The following is a 26,466-nucleotide window of genomic DNA, read 5'->3' as shown; positions in this document are numbered from 1 at the left end:
GATGTTGTCTGTCTAATCTGTTCAAGGACCTGTGAAAGTGCCATGTCACTCAGACATAGACATCAACAAGACACCTGATGTTACATCAGTTAGAAACAAGTGCCTTGTAATATCTATTTTAAGGCCAAGTAGTTTGAATTGCCATATATTTACCTTATTTGTTTAAAATAACGCATCTTAGACTAGCATCTTGATGCTCATTAGTTATATCAGACATTCCTAAGGGGAACTTGGAAATTCCATCTTAACGAAGATATAGTATAGAAGGACCGCCAAGTGACCACCGAGATCCTTTGCCCCAGATCACCAAAGATACTGTTAGAGAAGATCTTGACTGCCCAAGATGCTGCTGTATCACACTTTCTACTAAAGGGGACATTGAGCCCAAGTACTGGAGGAGCGGATGCTAATGCGACATGTGTTTGCCTTTTACAGGGAACACAGGTTCCCTGACTGCTGATAAATACAGTGCTTGGTTGTAAAGCGGCATTTGTAAACTAGATTTTCTTGTGAAGAATCAACAGTGCACTGATTCTCCCTCAGAATATTTAGATGAAAGTTATACTACTCCATACTCTCCTAGCATAGCGCATAGAAGTAGGCAGGGTGTTAGGTTTTTAGATGACATTTAAACCATGGCAGAAATGTTCATTTTATTCTTATTGTTTGCAAAATGAATTTGTACTGCTTTGATTATATATTCTGTCTGGTTGTTTTCGATGCGCTAAGCAAAAGGGTGCACCTTTTGTAATAAAGATGCTTTTTAGTTAAAGTGTCTTTATCTTTGTGTGTGTGGTATTGAAGAGAATAAAACATGTTTATTCCAATACCATAGTATCCCTGGATCCCTGTTTAAGAACCTAAAAGCATTTAAGCCACTTCAACTATGTATTGTGTGGTGTTCGGCGGGGCTACAAATACCTGTCTTTCACATTCAAGCATTGGCCCATTAAACAAAGTTTACCCATGGATGTGAAAACAAACCTGCACAGCCCAGCCAAATACTCAGTTTATGCAATGTTGGCACCCAACGTGGGAACTGGATGTTTTGGGAATCCATGAGTAGTTTGTTTTTTATATAAACCCACATGAACCATTATTACCTCATTACAGAGATGTCTGTAGTAATGATGTTACCTCTAACAGGGAATAAGCGAGCAACTATTGCCATAGGTTTGTGAAGCTTGACTCTTAAAAGGTTATATCCCATTTTGTGCGTTTTCTAATTCTTTGAATCCATTCCATTTGAGTCTGTTTATCTTTCTGGCCCCCCTATTGCAATAGGAGCCAGTTAGAGGTAAGTAGTTATTCAGCATCTAAATCTTCGAGGTATCCCAATATGGGGAGGGGTAGTTACATTTGTAATAGCCGCTCATGGGGTGTATGCCTTTGAGATATTTTACTCATGGGTGGAGCTTGAGGTTATTGATGCTGCCTCCGGGTAGTTTCAGGCTTATAAGGCAGTACACATGCACAGGAATGTCTGCCTAGGACCACTGAGCAATGAAGGGGCTGCGTGGCCAGTACTAGCTGGCTACACACTTATTCCACATCCTGCTATATTGGCTCTTGATGATATTATAGGGATCTTGAATTACGCATTCACCTTATACAGGAGACTTATACAGGTCATACTGCGTACCGTAAACTCTAGACCTGCTCTCGTGGCAGGACCAGTATTTCAGAGACAGGGCAATCTATCAGTCCACAGACTATAAATGCTACCATGGGAAAAGCGCCCACGAAGTGTGATGAGATTGCCTTCTGGGTTGCTCACAAGACCAAGCAGTTGGAAGTGGTTTATCAGCATACAACACCCCAAAACAAACATTGAATATTGATTATGTGACTTCATCTAGAGATAGTGCCACCTTAAGAGGAATGTAACACATTGGGGAGCATATTTGCATGCATTTACAGAAGCATGCAATTCATGGCAAGCCTTCATTGGCAGTTCTCCCTGGGGTACTGAAACAAGTACAGAAAGAGCACACAGCTGCACCAGCTCTGCACTTTGGAATAAGTTAATGGGAAACTTTTCTACAGTTTAATTGAGCATCCTAAGCAATTTAAGGGGATAGGTTTGGTTCTGTCCATACCCCAGAGATCGGAAACAGACCATGAATGAGAACTGCCAAAAATAATGGTAGAAGTTTACACCTCTGTGGGCCTTGATACCTTGAGTATGCAGCCATTAAGTCACATGTAATACCTAAAAGTGACATCAAGGGTTCAGTTAAAGAAAAATCTGCAACAGAATGCAGGAAGAAACAGAGGGAGAGACAGAAAAGACGGACTAGATCTTCCACATCTGGGAAATATGGAAGGGGTGCTTATAATTTAAGGGACTACAAAAAAAAACCAGAAGAGTATCAATATTCTGATATCCACTCTCCATGTTCGTATGAGGACTCTGAAGGTAAAGGAGCAGACAGAGGGAGTAGATCCAAGTACCAAAGAAAGTAGAAGTATAGTAGGCAAGGTGAAACAGGATAAGAGGCTGAAGTTAGAGGGAAGAGAAAGGATTAAACTCAGACTCTAGTTAAGAAGAAGAAAGTAGCAGGACTTTCTAAGATGCTCGCCGATGCAACTACAGATTCTCCTGCAAAACAAGACTTGGGCAAAGGCACTTCTAGACAGCACAGGACAAGTCACAATAGTACATCTGATGGTTCAGAGGTTTCTGGTGGTGTGTCCAACTGATGAGCTCATACATGTTGATACTCCAGATAAACATTTAAATCCTCTAAATAGGGTTTGGGATTTAGAACTATAAATTGAAAGGGATATACCACACACTATTAAAGCTGTCTTCTGGTCACTTTTATTTTTAGGATTATGACATCATTCTAGCTGAAAATGGCTCGCCTCTAGTCTTTCTTAAGGAAGTGACCTGGGAGCTAGAAGTAATAAGGGCAGCTTTTGCTCCCTTAGTAGCTGAAGACATAAAGGACATTTACATTAGTGAAAGGGCTGTAAGACAGGCTCTAGCCTTATACAAAAACCAAGTGGGCTGGGAAAACATTCTATTATACATGTTATTCTCTTACACAGTGAACCTCAAGAGCAGGCTCAATACCCTTTGAAGCCAGAAGTAACGTATGGTATGAAAGCAATATTAGATCAGTTGCAATAGGAGGGCATAATAATGGCTTGTCTGTCACAAATGACCACACCCCTTTTCCCCATCCCAACCCTGATGCGTCCTATAGGCAGGGCAACTGGAATTATGCAGCAGGGGAGGGTCACATTATGTGGCAGAGTAGAATAAATTATGTGGCAAGACACTGCACGTTATGCTTCAGTATGCAGCACATTTTATTACTTCATTATTTTGTCATTTTTAGGTCTCGCCTGACCCAGCGCATGCGCTGGTCTGGCGAGACTTATTGAGAGGGCTCCAAAAAGTGCTACTAGACCAGCCTAGAGCTACAGTGCATGTGCGCGGGCGCGCGCCCTGCTTTTACCGCAATTACTTTCACTTTCGTGGCCACATGTTGCATGGCTAAACACTTATAAGGTCCCAAAGGCGAGACCTATTGGCTATGCCAATGCTTGTTACACTTTTTAACAGTCTGGGCATTGGCTACACCTCATTAGTACCAGTTTAACATTCAAATATAGCAATAAGCTACGGAAAAGTGACTAGTCAATCCTTGCAAAGGACCTTCCACTGCGAGGCAACATGTGTTGTTGCTTTTTCACAAACTTTGAATTATTGGAGCTAGAAACTATTTATTTTGTTACAATCTGCAGATTAGGTGGCAGACGATGGATTATATGGCGAAGGCAGCAAATTTACAATTATTATAAAATAGACACAGCCGCACAGCCGCACAATTCCAGTGTCCCTGCCTCTAGGATATTTTAGACTATAGGAGTTAAAACTCACATACGCAACATACAAGGTGCAAGCTTATATTTAGTGCAAAAAAATACAAAACTTACCTTGACATCACCATAGGGGTTTTCAGTCAAATTATAACACCTGAAAGCGAGTATCTAACTGCCTTTAGTTGAGAGGGGATGCCGTTCTCGTTCTGATGCTTGCTTATGGGCTATAAGAACATCCTTACTTATTCTCAGTGTGCATCATGGAGATATCATAACCAGAACCAGAGGTATTGTCATACATTGATGATATCTCTTACTGATGGACAAAGTTAACATCATATGGTTACAGGATTCACCTTAAACAGAAAAATCGAATATTGACAACCTTATGCTGACCTTCCCCAGATACAAGTTTTCCAATGAGGGCAAGGGTTTGGCTTACAATTTTCTTTATGTGTGTGCTATCTTGCAGCTTCCTAACACACTGAAAAAGTTGCAAGCCCTCTTGGGATTCCTTAACTTTGGACACATTTACTTTCTGTACTATGCCAAGTGAATGAAGCCCTTGTATGGCTTGATTTCTCTCATGATTTTAGCAAAACAGTGGATGAGCAGACACACTGATGTCTGGCTTCCTATGCAAGCTGACATGCTAAAGACAAAATATTTAACAACTAGGAATAATCAGACCAACTTAGTTCTTTGAGTCATACCAAGCCATTCAGGTTATACCTATCTGACCTACAATGAGGGACAGGCCATTCCTATTGAATACAAATCTCACTTTTATTCTCCAGATGAAGCATGTTTTGCTTCCATTTAAAAAGGTGTTGCAACTGTGCAAAAGGCGATCTTGAAGGAGTGCCTTTTGGTGCAAGTAAAACTCATGTTTGTGGTTTCTCCAGTACTGGCACTAGAGGCAGTCACTAAAACCTGCATTCCTAATGCTCGCTCACTACACCCAAGGTGGCTGCAGTGGGCCTCTTCCTTGAGTGCAGTGGATGTTAAGTTTCTGTATGATCCCACTCTTTATACATAAGCTCTTCTCCAATATGAACAACATGTTCCTCCAACTCCAAAAGCCTTAAATGTTGAGTCGTATTTGCCATGGATGGCTCTGCTCAACCATCATTAGAAACAAAATATAATATTCTGCAGCCTGTGTAGCAGTGCAAGGTGTAGTGAACGATGGTGAATTCCATCTGCATCGCACCCACACTAAGATCTTTGATGATAGCACTGTACAAAATGCTGAACTGCATGCCCTTTTACTTGCATTACAGAAGGCTAATCCAGCAGTTCCCACACTCAGAGTGTGAGATTCATCCTCCTGTGTCCCAGGTCACATTGTTGTTGTTTGCAAAATTGGTGTTTGAATGGGTTCAAGGATTCAAATGGAAAAGCTCTTGAGAATACGCAGCTTGGGGGAAAGGTAGCTGACTTACAAGATGAGCTTTCATTGCTCCATGTGAGGCTCACTTGGGGCTATCTGCATGATGGATTTGATGCCAAAGGGAACTGTGCAGCTAACGTAGCTGCTGAGGCAGCAATTCAGACTGTTAGACTAACAGCCTTAACCAGATTTCAAACGAAGATTGACAAAGATATTTCAACAGCCATGCATGCAACAAAGCAAGGTAGAAAGCCTCCTGCAGGCTTTCCTTTTAAATATCTACACCCTTAATTCAGAAAACACTCCTGTAGTCACTCTATCAGAAGTGGGAGACAGAATAATTCATAATAAGCTGTTAAAATTAGATTTAATCATCAGGGAAGCACATGAAGCGTTGGCATCTGCCCAATCCTGCGGTTAATGCAACCGTAGCAATGGTACAACAAAGCTACTGATGGCCTTTTTTGCATAAACAAACTAGAGACTATGCCAGGAAGTGTGAGATTTGTCAACATATCAAACCATCCTCTGTGAAGAGACCTTTGCCAATTCTCCTCACATTTTCCAACATCCTGTTCACTGTGATTTTGTTTTGGACCACATAAGTCCAATAAATACTGCTAACTGATATTAATATATATTGATAGCCATTGATTCATGTTCTCAATTCCAATAGGTATGGCCACAAGGAAATGTAAGTGCTTCAGCGGTCATAAAGTGTCTGGTAGCTATGGGAGCAGTGCGTGAAATAGTCCTGCATTCACCTCTACCTCATACAGGTATACCATGTATGTACTGGGACTTTGTCTACAGTTCAGCAACCCTTTTAGCGCAGAGTCCATTGGATTAGTTTAGCGTGCTAATGGCATGGTTAAACAAGCCTTCATCTCTAGGGTATTCATAATCTGTATGGAGTCCAGAGTGCATTTAAATACCTTGCTTAGAGGAGTATTGCAGAAATGCACTCCATACTAGGTTCTCTTCAGAGTTCCTATGTATGTACCTCACTGGCATAGATAAACCTGGGAAGGTGGTGGATGAAGAAAGGTTTGACTTGGAAAAACATTTGAATATCTTACAGAGTATTGAAAAGGTCGGAGACAAGCATTCTAATGTAAACTATTCTAAAGCCGCCCCTTGCAAAAAGCAGGTTCTAACCTTTGCTGATGGGTGTATCCCTAAAATAGAGAATCTAGTTTGTGAAAAAATCCTCAGCAAGCAAGCTTTTGGACCATTTTACAGGCCACTCGTTACAGTACATGGGATAAAGTAGGATACCTTTAGGTTCACAGTTACGCTCTATAAATCTACAGAATAATAATTTGTAGTAATAATAATACAATGTAAAAGAACTGTCATTCTGCCTCCATTAACTGGTTCAAGGAAAAAGAGACAGGTGTCCATCAACCTAGTGAAGAAGCACTATGTAGCCGATTCTGTAAAGCAGACCATCACGGACACCAAGAATGACTGAGAGAAGAACATCTCAGCCTCTTCCTATTCTGAATGAAATACCCCTTAATGAGAGCAGTAACACAAGTAGATTGAGTTTCTAGTCAGGGATATATAGGTGCACTGTTTCTCCAATGTTACATAGAATAATGAACTTCACTGACAAATCTGATGCTGCCATCACTTCCGTTGCCAATATTTCACACAACTCCGTGATTTATTATGAAGGACACCGGAGTCCACATCAATCAAAATGATGCCTTTTTGAGAAACAAATATTTATGAGAATGACTCTGAACTTTCCACAAAGAAGTTTTCAGCATGTTCCAAAGTCATCTTATGCCATAAACTGTTTCTAGCCTAGTAGTGGTTTTGTGACAGATACTTAATTCCATCTCTTCCTTTGTCTGGACCACTATAGGGGTGTCTATTCTCATCATATACCCATCACACATCATCACCATACTACTGCTACTGAATAGACACTACATTCCAGAAAGAAAAACTGCACAACCTGTGATTCATGAACTGCAACTACATCTTTCATCCCACAGAGCTCGAATAAATCTCTACACCGCAAACATCACAGCTTATCCTGTGCCCGAGTACATAACTTGGGAAAAATTCCTTATCAAATCATGAGACATACTTGGGCATTGCAATTACCATATGTTTTGAAAAGCTTCAATGAATAATATTGTCAATCCTGGTTCTGTTTCAGATGACTAGTGTAAAGAGACTGAAGCGAATGATGTCTGGTTTACAGGTTTATGCCACTTTGAACAATGAAGATCCTTATTTGAATTTGGTTAGCTATAAAGGAATGTATTGTTATCATCACTATGCACAATATTACATACATAGAACTAGCTAGACTAGGAAAGTATACAATTACTCACAATGGGAGCATTGTGAAGCTCCACCGCCCAATAGTCACCCATATTTCCTTACTCAGAGAGCGAGGACAGGCCTTAACTTTCTATTTTTCACAAAGCCCACAACATCTTCAGAATAATCTAGGCACCACTACCAAGCTGATTTATTCAAATGAAATGAGTCAGAATATGCGAAAAAGGGGAAAAATCCTAAGCAAGTGTATGCAATGGAAAAATGTATACGAGCAAAGCTATAATTACATTATGCAAGTAAAGTTGCCATGCTTACAAACATTGAACATGATAATTGTGTATTTTTTAATTTGTATCCCATTTATCAAAAATAAACCTTGGTGAATAATTTCAAAAACCATCAGTACATTTCATACTTTGTCCAACATTATTGTGTCCATGAAAAGCGATCTATTTTCATTTCACATTTCTAGATTTCCTTAAACAATGCATATATATGTGAACATAACACAATTTTGAAAAAAGTGAGAGATGCAGAACATAAATGATCTAAATAGAAGAGAAGGCTGGTGGTAGGTTAAAACACACAACGTGCGATTTGGCTGGGGTGCCTCCATCAGGGGACGGTCACAACATTCACTAGCACTATGTCATGGGTTACCATGTGGATAATGTCAATCTAGCAGTTAAAAATCTGTTACAATGGCGTTCTATCTTTAATTTATATTGCTAGGTCTTCAAGAGGAGAATATTTTCACTTGCTGTACAGTGGTACGGAAACTGATGTAGTGTCCGCATGTAAGTGCTCCAATTGATATGTTTGCACATACAATATAGAGTTAGGTGCTCACCAGTCAAATTATCATTTAACGGTGACTCAAAGAATAGTGTTTGACAGGCCAGTTCGTCAAAGTTGCTCAGGCTGTAGAATTTTGTATGGCGTCTAAATGGGTTCCGCATTTTGTGATCCATTCATAAGTCAGAATTTGGCCATGCAAGGATATGAGTACTGGAAAGAAAATGTTGATGAGAAAAGTATTTGCGGAGCAAACTTTTGGCAGAAACAACAGAAATAAGACTTATTTTGAACATGCATTGCACCTAAAGAAATAATTTTCATTAACAAACCCATCCAGCAAACCACCTGTCTGGAATTTAAAGCTAATAAAATACTTTAAAAAATCTTCTGATTCAAACTTTAATTTGAATTTTTTTAATAATTGGTAATCACAGATGAATGTTTCAGATTCTGTTGTAAATGAAATGTTACATAATGGAACACATAATTCAACTCAATTCCCAATTTAAGATATACTCTTACGTCCCTATGATTCTACTACGTGTATGTTTTCTTTTCATATCTAATCACCCTGATCCACGATATAGTTAATGCTCCCAGTTTTGACTAATTTTTACAGATAAATACAGACAGAAAACAATGTGTTTCCTGTCTGTATTTATTTTTTAAAGCAAAAAAATAAAGAAAATTTTGTTTATGAAAAATCTCCATGCTGTCTTTCTTGAATTCCGGGCAAAATCTGAGCAGATAGGCGGCATGGAGAGTTACAAAATATGATCAGTTTTCCTTAAATATAAGCATATATTAACATATATTTCTAGTATAACACTAATATGTACCTGTGGGTGTAGTGTTTTGCTGTATGGTGTTATGTGTCTGCATAATTTGCTATAATGCAACACGCATCCATGTATGAGTGCACGTCTAAGAGTTAAAGAAATGTGGCACTATACCATTTTATGATTCCATTTGCACAAGAAATATGGATAAATGCAGACGAACGTGTTAAAAAATTAAATACCATAAATCCGGGAGCCCTAGAAATAATTCACAAACACTTGTAATAGTTACCACATGCATTGTGAGAAAGCTATGACAATGATGGTTAGCATATTCCAGTCTTCCACTGGTAAAAGAACACTTATCCTTAATCAAGGAAAACATGTATTTTTCTCTTTTCCTTCTGGGACAACTTCCCACTAGAAATAAGCAATTTATAGTGACAGCAATATATACCATTTATAATGCATGTAATAAATACTCCGAAGAAGCTGCAAGGAGAATTAGGCAAAAAGGATCAAGAAAACCTGCAAACAGCATTTTATTGACAAGGCATGCCCATGCTTTCTAAGAGAGTATACTCATTAAACAGTATCCTGTCCTCGGTCTTTGACCTCCTTAAAGCAGACATGGACAGGCGCAGTTAAGAGCAATAATACAACTAAATTGACCTTTACAAACACGCAAATAAGGGTTAGTGCCTTGGCATCTTCTATACGAAATAGCAATTTTTGACCCTTAAAAATATGACATTAACAGAAAAACAATGGCTATAAAATAATCCACATATACTATGATTTATATTGAGCAATTGGAAGAAGCACCTTTTTCAGTTAGTGAACATCTACCTATAATTTGGTTAATACATAGGATTATTTTTCTGCCAATTACAACTTTTCATTTTCACGACTGCCAGAAGCATAAATCATTAGGCTGGTACAAACAATGCAGAGTACATCTGTTCCAGTCATGGATATTTCCTTTTTCTTATATCTCTTTGAATGAAGATCTGTATTTATTAGCACCAGCAGCTGTAGAAATCTGTCACACCCTTCTGTGCAATACCATTTCTTTGCCTTTGATGCCCAAGGTTAAGTTGTGTTTTATCAGTCACTCCTCATATCCACATACCATGAACTACAGTAAAATGGTGCTTATTTGATGCTACCTAATGTTACTTGTTGCAGCTTGAAACTAGGCCAAATATACGGTTTCAAAAACAATACAGGGGCCAATTATGATGGCAGTCGGACCGTAACTGACGGCTCATCAGTTGCGATCCAACTGCCATCTGCTGCTGCGGCCAGACAGATGCATTACAATGCATGTGGTCGGCGGCAGCAGGCGGAGGGACTTTCCAACGCTTTCCGATGGGCTCAAAGAGGCCATCGGTGCATCAGAACACACCATAATCTCCTTATGACCACAGAGACAGGCTCGGCTCTGCCGTCAGGATTATGATGGCAGTTTCTGACAGCCTTTCCAACACAGGGGTATGGGGGCATCTATGGAGCCACCCTCAACATCCATGCACCGCATGGTGCCTGCAACATGGTGCAGGGATGTTTAAAAACATCATTTTCTCAATGGAAGATTGTGCTGCTGGCCTTTTCCTCCCACCGCACAAGCTTCCATTGAAAAATGTATGTTTCTGCAAATACTGCGGTCGGAACAGCTGATCTAAGCTCTGGCGGTTCCCAATCCGCAACAGCATGTCCGCCTGACATTGTAATAGGCCCCACAGTGTTGTGGAAGGACCATGTACCCACAGCCTCAAAATGTAATCAAAAATGTTCCTTTGACTAGTATTGATATGAGAGACATGTGTTTTGATAAAGTTAGCAATTAAGTCAGAACTCCCTTTGACTCCTTCAGGAGAAACTTACAACCTGCTGACAGGCAGAACTGCTTCGGAGATTCAGTGGCTGTTATAGACACAATACCCTACTCACCTTGCTGATATTGTGCATGCAATTGTTAATTCACTGACAACAACTGGTATTGTGCAAGTTTTTAAGAACATTCTTTCTGATCTGGCGACTGGATTTAAAGCAGTATTTCAATTGATACCATAATTTTTTCCTTCAGTCTTTCTGGTAGATTTCCGACCATTCTACTGCTCATTGGCTCTGGTATTTTCATCTTTATCCTGAACCGACAAGTAAATCAACAACATAGAGTACACTTAATAAGTTGAACAAAGATGCAGAGAGACTTTAGCATGTTATATGGGACATGCTTGTCTTTCCAAACTTTGCAAAAACAAGATGCTAACCTTTCACAAAATAGACACTACGAATGTAAAACCTGTGCTCTGGTGTATAAACTGTCCAGTTGAAATCATTTTAGATCTACACTTAGAGCAACTCCAGTAGCTTTCCTAGATGTGGAAATGTTGCTGCAGCCATTGCAATAACAGCAGAGAAAATGCGAAGCAATGCATTTGTCCATACTGCAAAAATACGAACAATAATGGATCAACTTAACCAGTGCTTTCATGAAATTACTTTAACTTATACAATTGTTTTGATATATACACACACAAATGTATGTATGTATATATATATATATATATATATCCACTGAAAAAACCATAGGTTTCACACATGTTATAGTTAGCTGGACATTTCACTCGTAAAAAAACAATGAAATTCCACCGTTGTAGTTAGTTCACCTAACTATAACTCGCGTGCCCGAAATCCACTGCTGATGACGTCACATATTACATCACTCATGACATGGTCAGTGACATCACTGATGACATCACTGATGACATCTCAAATGACATCACTGATGACGTCATATATGTGATAAAATAGTACATCTTCTCCCACCCTAAAATAAATTTAGAAACACCAACTCAAACTTTCAGACGGGCAATTTGAAAACCATAGATACTCCAATACCAATAACTACATACCTACACATTGACTCTTAGATCTACATGCACCTCAATTCACTCACCTGTACAGTCACTTATACTTACAGTCACTCCGTTGAAGACTATCATATGCATTTATAAACATATATAGACACTCACACACTACCAATCAAGCATTTAGGTAATGACACACCTAGTCAGTTGTGCAAATAAATAAGCACAGTCAAATTAACTCACCTATACAGTTAAACACACTCAAGATTACTTACTTATAAAAATAAAAAAACATTTTGACACTCTTACACAATTTCTAGTACAAGCACACACTCATTCATACAGCCAGTTCCGCTATCCGACACTCTCAGATATAGATACTTATATACTCTTACACACATATACACTGTGTTTCATATATGTACTTACTGTCACATCTACAACTAAGATGCACATTCAATCCCTAACACACCCATACATACACTCACTCAACCATACAGTCCGTCACAGTTGCACTCTTAAAACCATGCACCCATAGGATCACCCACTCATATATCTATGCACAGAGTCACACACACCTCTCTCACTCATACACTCAGGCACCCATACAGATACTCAGATAACAAATACATAACCCATATAAATACTCATATAGCTATTCACAAAACCATGCAGCCCCTTATACACCAACACAGAGACACATACAGACATTCAAACAGTTCAGTCACTACTCTGCAGTAATATACATTTAATGACTTACATATAGACTCAGTTACGCAGCCAGAAAATCATCCATTCACAAACTTGTACATCCGCTCATTCTTCAACATACCTTTCCCTATATATATTAAACATATTAAAAATGTTCAGAAACACACAGTCAATGGATGATGTCATCAGTGATGTCATTTGAGATGTCATCAGTGATGTCATCAGTGATGTCACTGACCATGTCATGAGTGATGTCATATGTGATGTCATCAGCAGTGGATTTCGGGCGCGCGAGTTATAGTTAGGTGAACTAACTATAACGGTGGAATTTCATTGGTTTTTTACGAGTGAAATGTCCAGCTAACTATAACATGTGTGAAACCTATGGTTTTTTCAGTGAATTTGCAAGGTTTTTTAAATGCTAATTCCTAACTATAACGTGTGTGAAACCTATGGTTTTTTCAGTGAATATATATATATTCACTGAAAAAACCATAGGTTTCACACATGTTATAGTTAGCTGGACATTTCACTCGTAAAAAACCAATGAAATTCCCCCGTTATAGTTAGTGCAGGCAACTATAACTCACGCCACCGCAATCCTCTGCTGATGACGTCAGATATTACATCACTGTATTTAGACACTTATTTTCCCATGTCTTCTTCCATTAATCTTTAGCTATACATATATTACAAATATTTATTTTTCATAAAGACACATATGTCATCAGTGATGTAATATCTGACGTCATCAGCAGAGGATTGCGGTCACGTGAGTTATAGTTGCCTGCACTAACTATAACGGGGGAATTTCATTGGTTTTTTACGAGTGAAATGTCCAGCTAACTATAACATGTGTGAAACCTATGGTTTTTTAAGTGAATTTGCAAGGTTTTTTAAATGCTAATTCGTAACTATAACGTGTGTGAAACCTATGGTTTTTTCAGTGAATTTGTACGTTTTTTTAAATGCTAAGTTATGTATTTTTAAAAAAAAAAAAAAAAATTCAGGTTTTTCACCGTGCGCGCACCGTGAATTATTATTTTTTTTAAAAAATTGCGAGGTGCGCGCACCGTGCGTGCAAAGTGCGCTTCGCGCACACAGGGCGCGCGCTGTGGGCACTCTGGGCGCTTCGCGCACCGAGCACCCACGGTTCGCACCTCGCGATTTTTTTTTAAAAAAATCATTTTTTTCTCCCTTGGGGTCCTTCTGTGACCCCCTGACCAAGGCTAGGGGGTCAGGAACTGTCCACTCTGCCCCCTTTTCACGTTCTCCACCTTTTTTTTCACCCCCTCAGACTGCGAGAGACAAAATGGCGGCCGACACTTCCTGGTTTCGACCGATTCGAATGTTTACCGACATCTAACAACCAATCAGAATTGCTCTCGCGCACGCCAGGGTGCGCGCACAGTGCGCGCACGGTGCGCGCATATAGATATTGATATGCTTTTAAATGCTATTTTCTCAGGAAATACTGAACAGATTTACACCAGACCTGCAAAAGGCACTTCCTTGATCTTATGGCTACCTCTCTGCCAAATTTCACGTAATTCTGTTCAGCCGTTCGGGCTGTAGCTGCGTCTAAAGGTCCTATGGAAAAATGCATGGGGAAAACGCGTTTTGGGACCCCCCTTTTTCTCGGCCCCCGCTTGACGAATCACCCCGAGACTTTCAGGGTAGGAGCTGAGAGGAGCGCCCCATTAGTTTTGAAAATTTCGCAAGGCTTCGTCAACCGGCGCCAAAGTTATTCAAAATAGAATTTTGAGATTTCCTATGGAAGCTAGGTTGTAACTATAACTATCTACTGGCGACCGCCAGTAGATAATATATATATATATTCACTGAAAAAAAACAAAGGTTTCAGGCATGTTATAGTTTGAAATTAGCATTTAAAAAACCTTAGAAATTCACTGAAAAAAACATAGGTTTCAGGGGCGTTATAGTTAGTTGGACATTTCACTCGCACAAAACCATTGAAATTCCACCGTTATAGTTAGTTCAGCTAACTATAACTCGTACCCCCGCAATGCACTGCTGATGACGTCACATATTACATCACTCATGACATGGTCAGTGACATCACTCATGACATCACTGATGATATCATTGATGACATCACTGATGACATCACTGATGACATCATCCAGTGACTGTGTGTTTCTGTAAAGTTTAAATATGTTTCATATATTTATAGGGAAAGGCGTATTGAAGAGTGAGTCGGTGTATAAGTGTCTGAATGAATGATTTGCTAGGTGCATGACTGACTCTATAAGTGATTAAACATATCTTACTGAATACATGGGTTAGTGACTAAACTGTGTGAATCTCTGTATCCGTCTGTCTGTTGGTGTGTAAGCGGCTGCATGGGTTTGTGAATAACTACATGAGTGTCTATATGAGTTATTCATTGGTTGTCTGAATATCTGTATGGGTGCCTGAGTGTTTGTGTGGGTGGGGTGTGTGTGACTCTGTGCATAGATGTGTGAGTGGGTGATTCACCGGGTGCATGGTTTCAAGACAGCATCTGTGATGGACTGTATGGGTGGGTGAGTGTGTGTATGGGTGTGTTAGTGAGTGAATGTATATCTCAGTGGTACATGTGTGAGTAACTACATATGTGAAAGGTAGTATATGTGTGTGTTAGTGTATTTAAATGGCATACGTGAGACTGTGTGATTGTGAGAGTGGCTGTATGGATGAGTGTGTGCTTGTATCAGTGATTGTTTAAGAGCATAAGAATGTGCTAGTATTTGTTTGAGTAAGTGAGCTGGTGTGTGTATACCTATATAGGCGAGTAAATGGGAGTGTGATTAAATATTTGCATGACTGACTAGGTGTGTGAGTACGTCTATGGATGAGTGGCGGTGTGTGAGTGTCTATATAGGTGTATGAGTGCATATGATAGTCCTGTACTGAGTGACCGTAAGTATGAGTGACTGTACAGGTGAGTGAGTGGATGTATGTGTAGACTTAAGAATCAGTGAGCGGGTATGCAGTTATAGGTCTTGGAGTGTCTATGGTTTTGAGAATGGCAGTCTGTAATTTAGAGTGGGTGTATCAAAGTTATATTACGGTGTGAGAAGATGCATGAAATTATCACATGGATGATGTCATCAGTGATGTCATTTGAGATGTCGTGAGTGATGTCATCAGTGATGTCACTGACCATGTCATGAGTGATGTAATATGTGACGTCATCAGCAGTGCATTGCGGGGGCATGAGTTATAGTTAGCTGAACTAACTATAACAGGGGAATTTCAATGGTTTTGTACAAGTGAAATGTCCAACTAACTATAACGCCCCTGAAACCTATGGTTTTTTCAGTCAATTTCTAAGGTTTTTTAAATGCTAATTTCTAACTATAACGTGCCTGAAACCTTTGGTTTTTTCAGTGAATTTCAAAGGTTTTTCAAATGCTAGTTTCTAACTATGCCAACAGAGGTAGGACATGTGAAGACAGAAGAAAAAACGCACAGAAAGAAGCAAAAGAAATGCAGAAAGAGGCAACAGAAGTCCACAAAGATGAAGAAAATTGCAGGAAGAAGCAAGACATGTGCAGAAAGAACCAACAGAGGAGCAGAAAGAGGCCTTGTTGCAAAATCATCCTGTGCCCACTACTTTTTCAGACAGGTACTGGTGGTAACTGACTCTGACTAACCAGGCCTAGAGCCAGTACTATGCTAAAAGACACTTAGAATACAGTGAAAACACTTACATACACTAAGGAACACTATGCGTTGGTGTACACCTGTGATTAGCATGACCTCCTCTGTAAGACCCTAGTACATAAAAGGGCAGGGGGATTAAAACTACCTCTTAAAACGCGCCTCGGGGCGTGTTTACACACTGATGAAGGGAGAGGGGCGCCTGAGGTGACGTGTGCAAACACGCCCTGTGGCCATTTTAATTTGGGGGTTAAAGTCCCCTTGAATCCTGAGTGTCCCTTGGGTCCAACTAGCCCACCAGGTATCTCCAGTAAGCGCCACAGAGCTGCGTTGCAAAGAGGTGTAAAAAGGGGCACGCAGGGTGCGCGGATCCACCGTGCCTCTAGATATCACTATCTTTATTTCTTAATTTCTCAAAAACTACAGAATGGATTTACACCATTTTTGAAACGGTCACTTTCTGAGCCAAGCAGTACCTTTTTGCCAAATCTTATGTAAATCAGTTTTTGCTATAACAGTATCTAAAGTTTCCTATGGGAAAATGATTTTTTCACCACTATTTTTTTAATTTCTCAGGAACTACTGAACGGATTTACACCATTTAAAATAAAGGGCGCTTTCTGAACCAAGGGCTACCTTTTTGCACAATTTGGTGTAATGCCATTCAGCAGTTCGGCTGTAGCCGTGTCTAAAATTTCCTATGGGGAAAACGCGTTTTGGGATCCCCTTTTTTCTCGGCCCCCGCTTGACAAATCACCCGCAAACTTTCAGGATAGGAGCTGACCGGAACGGGCCAATAGTTTTGAAAATTATGCGAAGATTCGTCAACCAGCGCCAAAGTTATTGGGAATAGAATGTTACGATTTTCCTATGGATAATAGGTCCTAACTATAGCTACCTACTGGCGCCCGCCAGCCGCCAGTAGGTAATATATATATATATATTTATATATATATATATATATATATATATATATATATATATATATATATTTACACCAAAGTTACCCAAATGCGGGCACACCCAGGTAAGTTGTGCTTCTGACAATTCAGCAGCAATCCAAAGGCATGATTACCCACAGTTCATTTGGTTTGACGTGTTTCGAGCATGTCGCCCTTCCTCATGGACCTAGAAACCAGCCACAGCTTGGCACCACTGCGGATTGAAGCGGGTCCGCCTCCGTCTCCATGGTAAGAGGGCGGAACAGGAGGTGCTCTGTTGAATGTTTAAAAGCGGCACTAAAGGATTGATTCTGCGCCCAGTAAGAACTTTGTTGAAAGGATTCATGGCAGCATGTGACCCACTGGGGTATAATTCATACTACTAATCCCATCATGCATTATAGTTGTTCATTGGAACGTGCATTGGCGGAAGAATGAAAATAAAAGAGGGAACACATTAGTAGTTAACACAGTTGCTGTCATGTTTTTCTAGGTCCATGAGGAAGGGCGACATGCTCGAAACGTGTCGGACCAAATAAACTGTGGGGAATCTCACCTTTGGATTGCCTTTGAATTTTCAGAAGCGCAATTTACCTGGGTGTGTCAGCATTTGGCTAACTTTGGTGTAGGTGTAAATATATATATAATCCCCCCAAAAAATAGAAAAATCAGCAAGTTGAAGAACAGCAGGCACTCCAGGTAGTGTGGGAAAAGTTTCTTTATTCAGCGAGTTTCAACCACCCGGATGAGTTTTGGCTTGAACAAGCCATTCTCAAAGTGAATGAGCCCCACCATCACACAAGAACACATATACACATGTTTGCTTGGACATAGAAGACATCCCATGTCTCCTTGTAACAGAGGCACAGACAGATCATTGCATAGGAATTAAAGGTAGACAAATCCATATAAAAATGTCGGAGATTTTCAAAAGCGTGGTAAAAAATAAATTAATCAAAATCATAATCAACACAAAACATTCCTGATCAGATAAATTAACCTGGAACATAACATGATAATGTTAAATCTGAAGTGCTCAAATCAACAGGATTATTTTTTATTACATTTTTTGTGTCCTAGACAATGTGATCAACACTCTGCTAACAATATCATATGATAAAAACTTTGGTGGAAAAAATATGTTCTCAATTGGAACTCAGCCGGCGTTATGTACATTATTTTAGGATAAACTCATGTCATTTCATAGGCATTTCAGATGTCATCAGTGATGTTGTTTGAGATGTCATCAGTGAAGTCACTGACCATGTCATGAGTGATATAATATGTGAGGTCATAAGCAGCGCATTGCAGAGACGCGAGTTATAGTTAGCTCAGGTAACTATAGCTGAATTTCTTTGGTTTGTAGGAGTGAAATGTCAGCATAAATAGAACATCCATGTAACCTTTGTTTTTTTCAATGAATTTCTAAAGTTTTTTCAAATCTATTTCCCGACTATAAGGTCTCTGAAACCTTTGTTTTTTTCTGTGAATATCTAAGGTTGTTTCAGTTCTATTTCATAACTATAATGTACCTGTATTTTGTTTTCTAAAATTAGATATTGAACATTACATCTGCATTATGCACCACTTATCGCGATGACCCAGGATACACAGAGAATACTGCGTGTTTTCGACAAAGCGTAAAACACATATATAGACATATTTACATAAAGTTTCAGTCTAGCTGTTTAGTAATATATAAATTTTACTTTCCCCTTAGTATTAATTTGTTCCAAAAATATATCAAAAATGAATTTTCTTTGTTTGCGGCGACACTGAGTCGCAAATACGTTGGTAGTCAGGAATACCACTTGTGTTTGTGAAAGTGTAAAACACATTTATAGGCACATTTACAAAAATTTTGACTCTACATGTTTAGTAACATATTATTTTGTATTTTTTCTTATGCATTCATCAAAAAGTGCAGTTTCCAAAAATATCTTTCAGGCTTTGCGGCGATGCTGGAAGTTGTGGCAACAACAAATTTGCAAATAGCACATGATTACCAAATAAAGAAATGTTGTTGGTTGACAGTTTCCTTTATGAAAGTAAGAACACACCCATTTCTCCCTTCTTAAACATTCCAGGTACTGGTTAGTTTATTATAGGAGCTGTCCCAAACTGATTTTCAAGATTGTGCTATTTTTTTGCTTTTTTGACGACTTTTACAAATACAAAATGGCATCAGAAGAATCAAAAGGAGGACCTACAACTGGTTGAAACAGTTGAACGGCAGGAGTATTCTGCTGCACACAAACACTCTTCTAATAAAAAACCACCAATGAAGAAACAAAACCTAGCTTGGGTTTTATTTCACTATTCCAACTGGTGAATTGAAGACTACAGCTAAATTGGTGAAGTGCAGCATATGTGAGAAGACATTATCTTGAGGCACAGCAAAACAATATTCATGTGGTACAACAAGTATGTTGTACCAGTTGAAAACATACAACAAGAAGCAACTTAAACTTCCACAGAGAGAGAGGGTGCAAGAGAGAGAAGGAGAGGGATCATCAGCCTCCAGACTTCCCACCCCTGCTCTTGGTGAAATAGAGAGATGATACAGTAAAATATCACCAGGACTAAAAGTTTTGCTGCTTCTGCAGGGACTGTAATACTCTTGTAAAAGCCGAGAAGCAGTCCGTGGATGTAATTTTGCAGAATATGAAAAAACCATAACTATTTTTTTTGCTGTGTTATTGCAGCACTTCAACCACAATTTTTTAGTCCGTGCACACAATTATGTTGATTTAATTGACATTTTATTTTTGCCAAAATACGAAAAGAGTGAAAAATGAAGATAAAAAAATCAGTTCCAAAATAAGAAAAAAAATATTCTTTTCAGAACCGCCTTTTCTGGTTAAATCAAAATTGAATGAATGAGTGCATGAGCGGGGTGTGGATGTTAGAATGAGTGCAAGAGTGGTGCCTGCGTGATTGGGCGAGTTAATGGGTAGTGCTTGGGTAATTGTATGACTGCATGGGCTGTACCTGGATGATTACATGACTGCATGGGAACTGCCTCGGTAATAAGATGAGTGCATGGGTAGTGTTTCAGTGATTGGATGAGTGAATGGGTAGTGTCTCAGTGATTGGATGAGTGAATGAGAAGAGTCTCAGTGATTGGATGAGTGAATGGGTGGTGTCTAAGTGATTGGATGAGTGCATGGAGAGTGTCTAAGTGATTGGATGAGTGCATGGGTAGTGTCTTGGTGATTAGAAGAGTACATTGGTAATTCCTGGGTGATTGTGTTATTGCCTGAGTAGTTCCGGGGTGGTTGGAGGTGCGCATGGGTAGTGCCTGGGTAACTGTATGCCTGCATGAGTTGTGCCTGGGCAATAAGATGACTGCATGAGTAGTAACTGGGTATTTGGATGGCTGCAAGTGTAGTGTCTGAGAGATTTGGATGAGTTTATGGGTAGTGCCTGGGTGATTGGACAAGTACATGGGTAGCACTTGTGTGATTGGATGACTGCATAGGCAGTGCCTGGGCAATCGGTTGAGTGCATAAGTAGTGCTGGGTGACCAGATGTGTGCATCGATAGATCCTGAGTAATCGTATGACTGCATGTGTAATGCTTGATTGACTGCATGAGTGCATGGGTAGTGCCTGGATGATTGTACAAGTGCATAGGTAGTGCCTGGGTAGTGCTTGGATGATTATATGAGTGCAGGGTAGTGCCTGGGTGATAGTATGAGTGTATGGGTAGTACCTTAGTGATTGGATGACTGCGTGGTTAGTGCTTATGTGATTGGATAAGTGTGTGGGTAGTGCTTGGTTAATTGTATGGTTAGTGCAGATGTGATTGTATAAGTGCATGAGTAGTGCCTGGGTGAACTCATGAGTAGGGCCTGGGTAAATGTATGACTGAATAGGTACTGCCTGATTGTTTGCATGAGTGCCTTGGTAGTCCTGGGTGTGTTGGATGAGTGCATGGGTAGTGCCTGAGTAATTGCATGACTGCATGGGTAGTGCCTGGTTGATTCGAAGAAAGTATGGATAGTCCCTGGTGATTCGATGAGTGTATGGGCAGTGATTGGGTGAATGCATGGGCAGTGCCTGGGTGATTGGGTGAATGCATGGGCAGTGCATGGGGGATTGTATGGGCAGTGCCTGGATGAGTGTATGGGCAGTGCCTGGATGATTGGATGAGGTAATGAGTAGTGTTTGGGCAATTGCATGAGTGCATCAGTAGTGCCTGGGTGATTGCATGGGAGCATCAGTAGTGCCTGGGTGATTGCATGAGTGCATAGGTGCTGCCTGGCTGTTTGCATGAATGCCTGGGTAGTGCTGGTGATTGGAAGAGTGCATGGGTAGTGCGATGGTAATTGGATGAGAGAAAGGGTAGTGTTGGATGATTCTCCGAGTACATCGGTAGTGATTGGGTGATTGGATGACTACATGGCTACTGCCTGGATGATTGTACAAGTGCACAGGTAGTGCCTGGGTAGTGCTTGGGTGATTACATGAGTGCATGTGCAAAAATAACAATTGATGGACAGAATGCAGAACAATGCCATACATTCACCCCAGTACAGAGATCTGGGCCTAAATCCATAGTTTTTTTGCTCACCATGCTATTCCAGTTTGGACCCAGTCATATGCAAATCAGTCTTGACCCTGCACCGAATGGGAACAGTCCAGCCTGAACTGCCAGGCCTGGTCCTCCCTGGACTGGAAACAAGCATCCTAGGACCGGTTTCGGGCTTTCAGCACTCATCAGCCAGGATAGCTTGACTCCAGTGGCATGGAGAGCACGGGACCCACGTCTGGGCATAACCGTCCCACTCGAGGTGACAAATGCAAAAATAACAATTGATGGACAGAATGCAGAACAATGTCATGCATTCACCACAGTACAGAGATTAGGCCACAGGGTCAAGACTGATTTGCATATGGCTGGGTCTAAACTGGGGTGGCATGGTGAGCAAAAGAACAATGGATTTATCCCAGATCTCTTGACTGGGGGTGAAAGTATGATCTATTCAGCATTCCGTCCATCATTTGTTTATGTAGCACTTTTCACCCTAAGTGGGATGGGTATGCCCCGACGTTGGTCCCTTGCTCACTGTGCCACTGGATTTAAGCTAGCCTGGCTGATGAAGGGTAATACCCAGAAACCGGTCACAGGATGTTTGTTTCCAGTCCAGGGAGGACCTGGCTTCACAGTTCGGTCTGGACTGTTCCCATGAGGCACAGGGTCAAGACTGATTTTCCTATGGCTGGGTCTAAACTGGAATGGCATGATGAGCAAAAGAATGATGATTTTACCCAGATCTCTTGACTAGGGGTGAATGTATGATTTATTCAGCATTCCGTCCATCATTTGTTTGCGTAGAACATGAGTGCATGGTCAGTGCCTGGGTGATAGTATGAGTGTATGGGTAGTACCTGTGTGATTGGATCTCTACATGAGTAGTGTCTGGGTCATTGGATTTGTGCATGGGTAGTGCCTGGGTATTTGAATGAGTATATACGTAGTGTGTAGGTGATTGGTTTAATATATGGGTCCTACTTGAGCCATTGCATGTGTGCAAGTGTAGTTTCTGGATGATGGGATGGGTATATGAGTTGTGGCTCAATTAATCCATCACTAGATTGGTAATTTGACACACATAATTTATCCTCATCTGCAACCACTATGAAAAAATATAAACAAAGAATTTCATCTTCAACATTAGGCAACCAAAGCAAGATACTATATTGTTTCTCCAAAACTTTAATACAATATAGTAAAATGTTTTACTGTTTGCAGCTTTCACGCTTCTTCACTTTCAACAGTGGTCTGTATGAAGCATCATCATCAAACAGTGGGGAAAAAGCAATCAATGGATTGAGAAGAAGAAAAAAAAATTTGCACAGTACATCATTACAAACATGTGACACTGTGCATTCCACTAACTACAAGTCAGTTAAGAGTGGCTACTACCTTAACGAAAGCACCTATATGTTAAAACAGTTTCTGATATTTTTTATATCTGGTACAAAATGTCCAACAGTTATGAATTAGTCTTCATTTTTCGATATTCTTTTGTAAACACCATACCAGTTAGGCCAAATAATGTCTAAAATGTTACTGGTTCATGTTCGAAAAACATAAACACAATAGAAGAGATGCAGGTCTTAATTTCACTTAAAGAGAAAAACATCTACTGCTGAGACAGGAGCAAAACCATAATTGAGGTCTTCTGCCTCTTGTACGCCAGACCCAGAGTATGGTAAAGAGAAATGGTCATACCATGCCTTAATCAAGAGGTTATTAGTCAGCGGAGGAGGCCTATTTGAATCCCCTCTAGTAATAAGGAACAAGAACGTTTTTGAGTCCTTCATATAACAAATGTCCCTAATCAACGCCCATCTATCTTCATCTTTTTGGCCCTTTTTTGTGGCAACTTGTACCATCTCCTCACATCCCTCTCAAGAGCCACGTTATCTGCTCTGATTGCCTGGGCTAGTTGTCTTCTAAGGGCTCTGCACTCCTGGTTAAACTAGGGCTTCTGGGAGCTTAACTTCTGGCCTGATTTGCGCAAATGGAGTGGTTCAATAAAGTATCTTGCTAACTGCTTGAAGAGACCAGTGTGGCAGGCTAGGATCTTTTCCAACCCTTCCGAACGGCATGCAAATTAGGATGGTTGGAAAGGATTTTTGCGATGAGTTGCGTATAGTAGTGATGATTATATCAGAATGCTCAAAGGATACAAGTAGGGGCCATCCACCAATATTAGGTATGCAGACAACAGCCTACACATATAGAAACCCAAAAGCAGTTAATATCCAGAGCAATGAATGTCCGTATTAAGAAATGTCCACATCAGTAGTTGTCATATATTGATTCTTCTCTTCTTTATTTTCTCAAGACAAGATCCAGCACAACTGTTTAGCCTCCTAGCCAACACGCGTTTCGTCTTGGTGTGGTGTGATCCACAGACTTCTTCAGGGTTAGAACATTTCCATAAGAAAAAACCCAAATTTACAAGAGTGTCCTACTCATCCAAATATTAAAAGATAAGACAAATACGTACGTGCACCTAACAGCTGCAACGGAGTGCGCAGAGACCCTTACAGCCATATTATAGAGAGTGACGTCAAAGCAATATGACGGCGCGAGAGAAACACCAAAGATGTGTATATAAGGAACAACCCAGACCATCAGTTAATAGTGTATCAAGTAAAAAAGCATATAATAAGAACAACACAGCGAGGAAGCATGAAGAAAAACTGGTGTAAAAAAAATGAGAGAAAGATAACCCAAATAAATCTTGTTCACACATAAGAGAAGAGAAATAAACACCTCATCAAAAAGTTCCTGAAGATAGTGGCGTCATAAACAAGCAACTCACCAAACAAATCGTAGAACAGATACCGGTACTCGAACAACGTCAAAGGTGTGACACATCCCAATCTAATTATATGACCAGATCAAGGAGGGATAAAGATAAATGAAATGTAAAATAAAGAAAAATAAATGCACAAACCGTGTACCACAGCCCTTATAAAACAGACCTTGTACAATATACTCACATCATGTAACATGTTACAACCCATAAAGGGTGTATAGCAGTGTTCAAAGCATGCCAAAGTGTAATTGCATGTATCCAAGCGTAGCCTAATCAAAACATCAAAGGGTAAGATTATAGGCAAATGGTGTATTTTTCAAACCGTATGTATGCACATGGTCAATAAAATTAGTCCCAAACCTACATGTAGCAACCCAAAAAAGATTTATTTTGTAGATTGCTCCCAAATTATGTAAGGAATGAAATACACAGAGAAATGGTGTTTTTCAAAAGAGGTGGCCACAAATATGTATGTCACTATTTGGATGACTTTATGTTCATTGGAGAAGCACATTCAGATCAGTATCACAGAGCGTTGGGCATCTTTCAGGACATGGCTGAGGGATTCGGTGTTCCACTGGCTCCTGAAAAAAAACTGAGGGTCCTTGCACCAGACGTATTTTTTTTGGGCATAGAAATCGTCACTCAAGTTATGATGGCTCGTTTGCCGGCTGAAAAAGTGAAGGAAATTAATTCCTTTTTATTGGATGTTCTTGTTAAAGACAAACTTGAGCTCAGGCAGGTTCAGCGCTAATTGGGCTACCTAAACTTTGCTTGTCGTGTGGTCAGGGCAGGCAGGACCTTCTGCAGATGATTGGGGATGGCGATGTCAGGAGCATTCCTTCCTCATCACAGGATTAGAATTACTAAAGCCATCAAGGAGGATCGTGTCATTTAGTTAACATTTCTGGAAGGTTTTAATGGTGTCTCTCTCTTTTTTGTGGAGGACAATACCATTTGGCATATCCAGCTTTTTTCAGACGCATCTGGGGCCCCATGGGTTCGGTCTGTTCTGGGAGGGGCGCTGGTGTGCAGAGAGATGGCCGTCTCATTGGATGCAACATGGTCGCAGTATTGCCTTCCTGGAGTTATTCCCTCTTATTGTCGAATTGTTAGTTTGGGGTGAAGAATTTCGGGACAGGTGTGTGCTTTTTCACGTTGATAATATGGCTGTGGCAAATCTCATCAATAATCAAAAAGCAAAAGACCTACGGGTGCTATGCCTTTTGTGGTTTTTCATGCTGCAGAGCCTCAAATTGAATATTGTTTTCAGAACTAGACACATTCCGGGCATTAATAATCATATAGCAGATGCGGTGTCTCGCTTTAATTGGCAGAAATTCCGCAGTCTGGTGCCTGGGGCAGACAACTTAAAAACTCCGATGCCGCAGAACACCTGGGCGCTGGGGGACTGAGGATCATCTATTTGGTGGAAAAATATATAGCCCCTGCCACCCGACAAAGTTATCAACAAGCTTGGAGTACATTTTTAAGTTACGCAGAATCTCATAACTTTGATGGGCACTCAGTTGGTAACAGAAGTTTCATTTTACAGTTTGTGTTGCACTTGATTAACAGGGGCCTGTCACACACGACCATTTCTGGGAAATTGGCTCGGATTTCCTTTTATAGACAATTATGGTGGGGTCAGGATTTGGTGGGGATGTGTTGTTAAAACGCATGTTGAAAGGTCTTAGCAGAGAGCGCTCTTATTCTTTGCCGTTACGTGAACCAGTTACGTTTGCTCTTTTACAACAGTTGGTGTTGCAACTGCCAGTTTGCCGTTACGATTTTTGGGAGGTTTCCCGTTTTAGGCTGTGCATGATCT

The sequence above is a fragment of the Triturus cristatus genome, chromosome 10, assembly GCF_964204655.1.
Source record: "Triturus cristatus chromosome 10, aTriCri1.1, whole genome shotgun sequence".
Classification (NCBI taxonomy): Eukaryota; Metazoa; Chordata; class Amphibia; order Caudata; family Salamandridae; genus Triturus; species Triturus cristatus.
The sequence above is the reverse complement of the archived record's forward strand: the minus strand, read 5'-3'. Positions refer to the sequence as shown.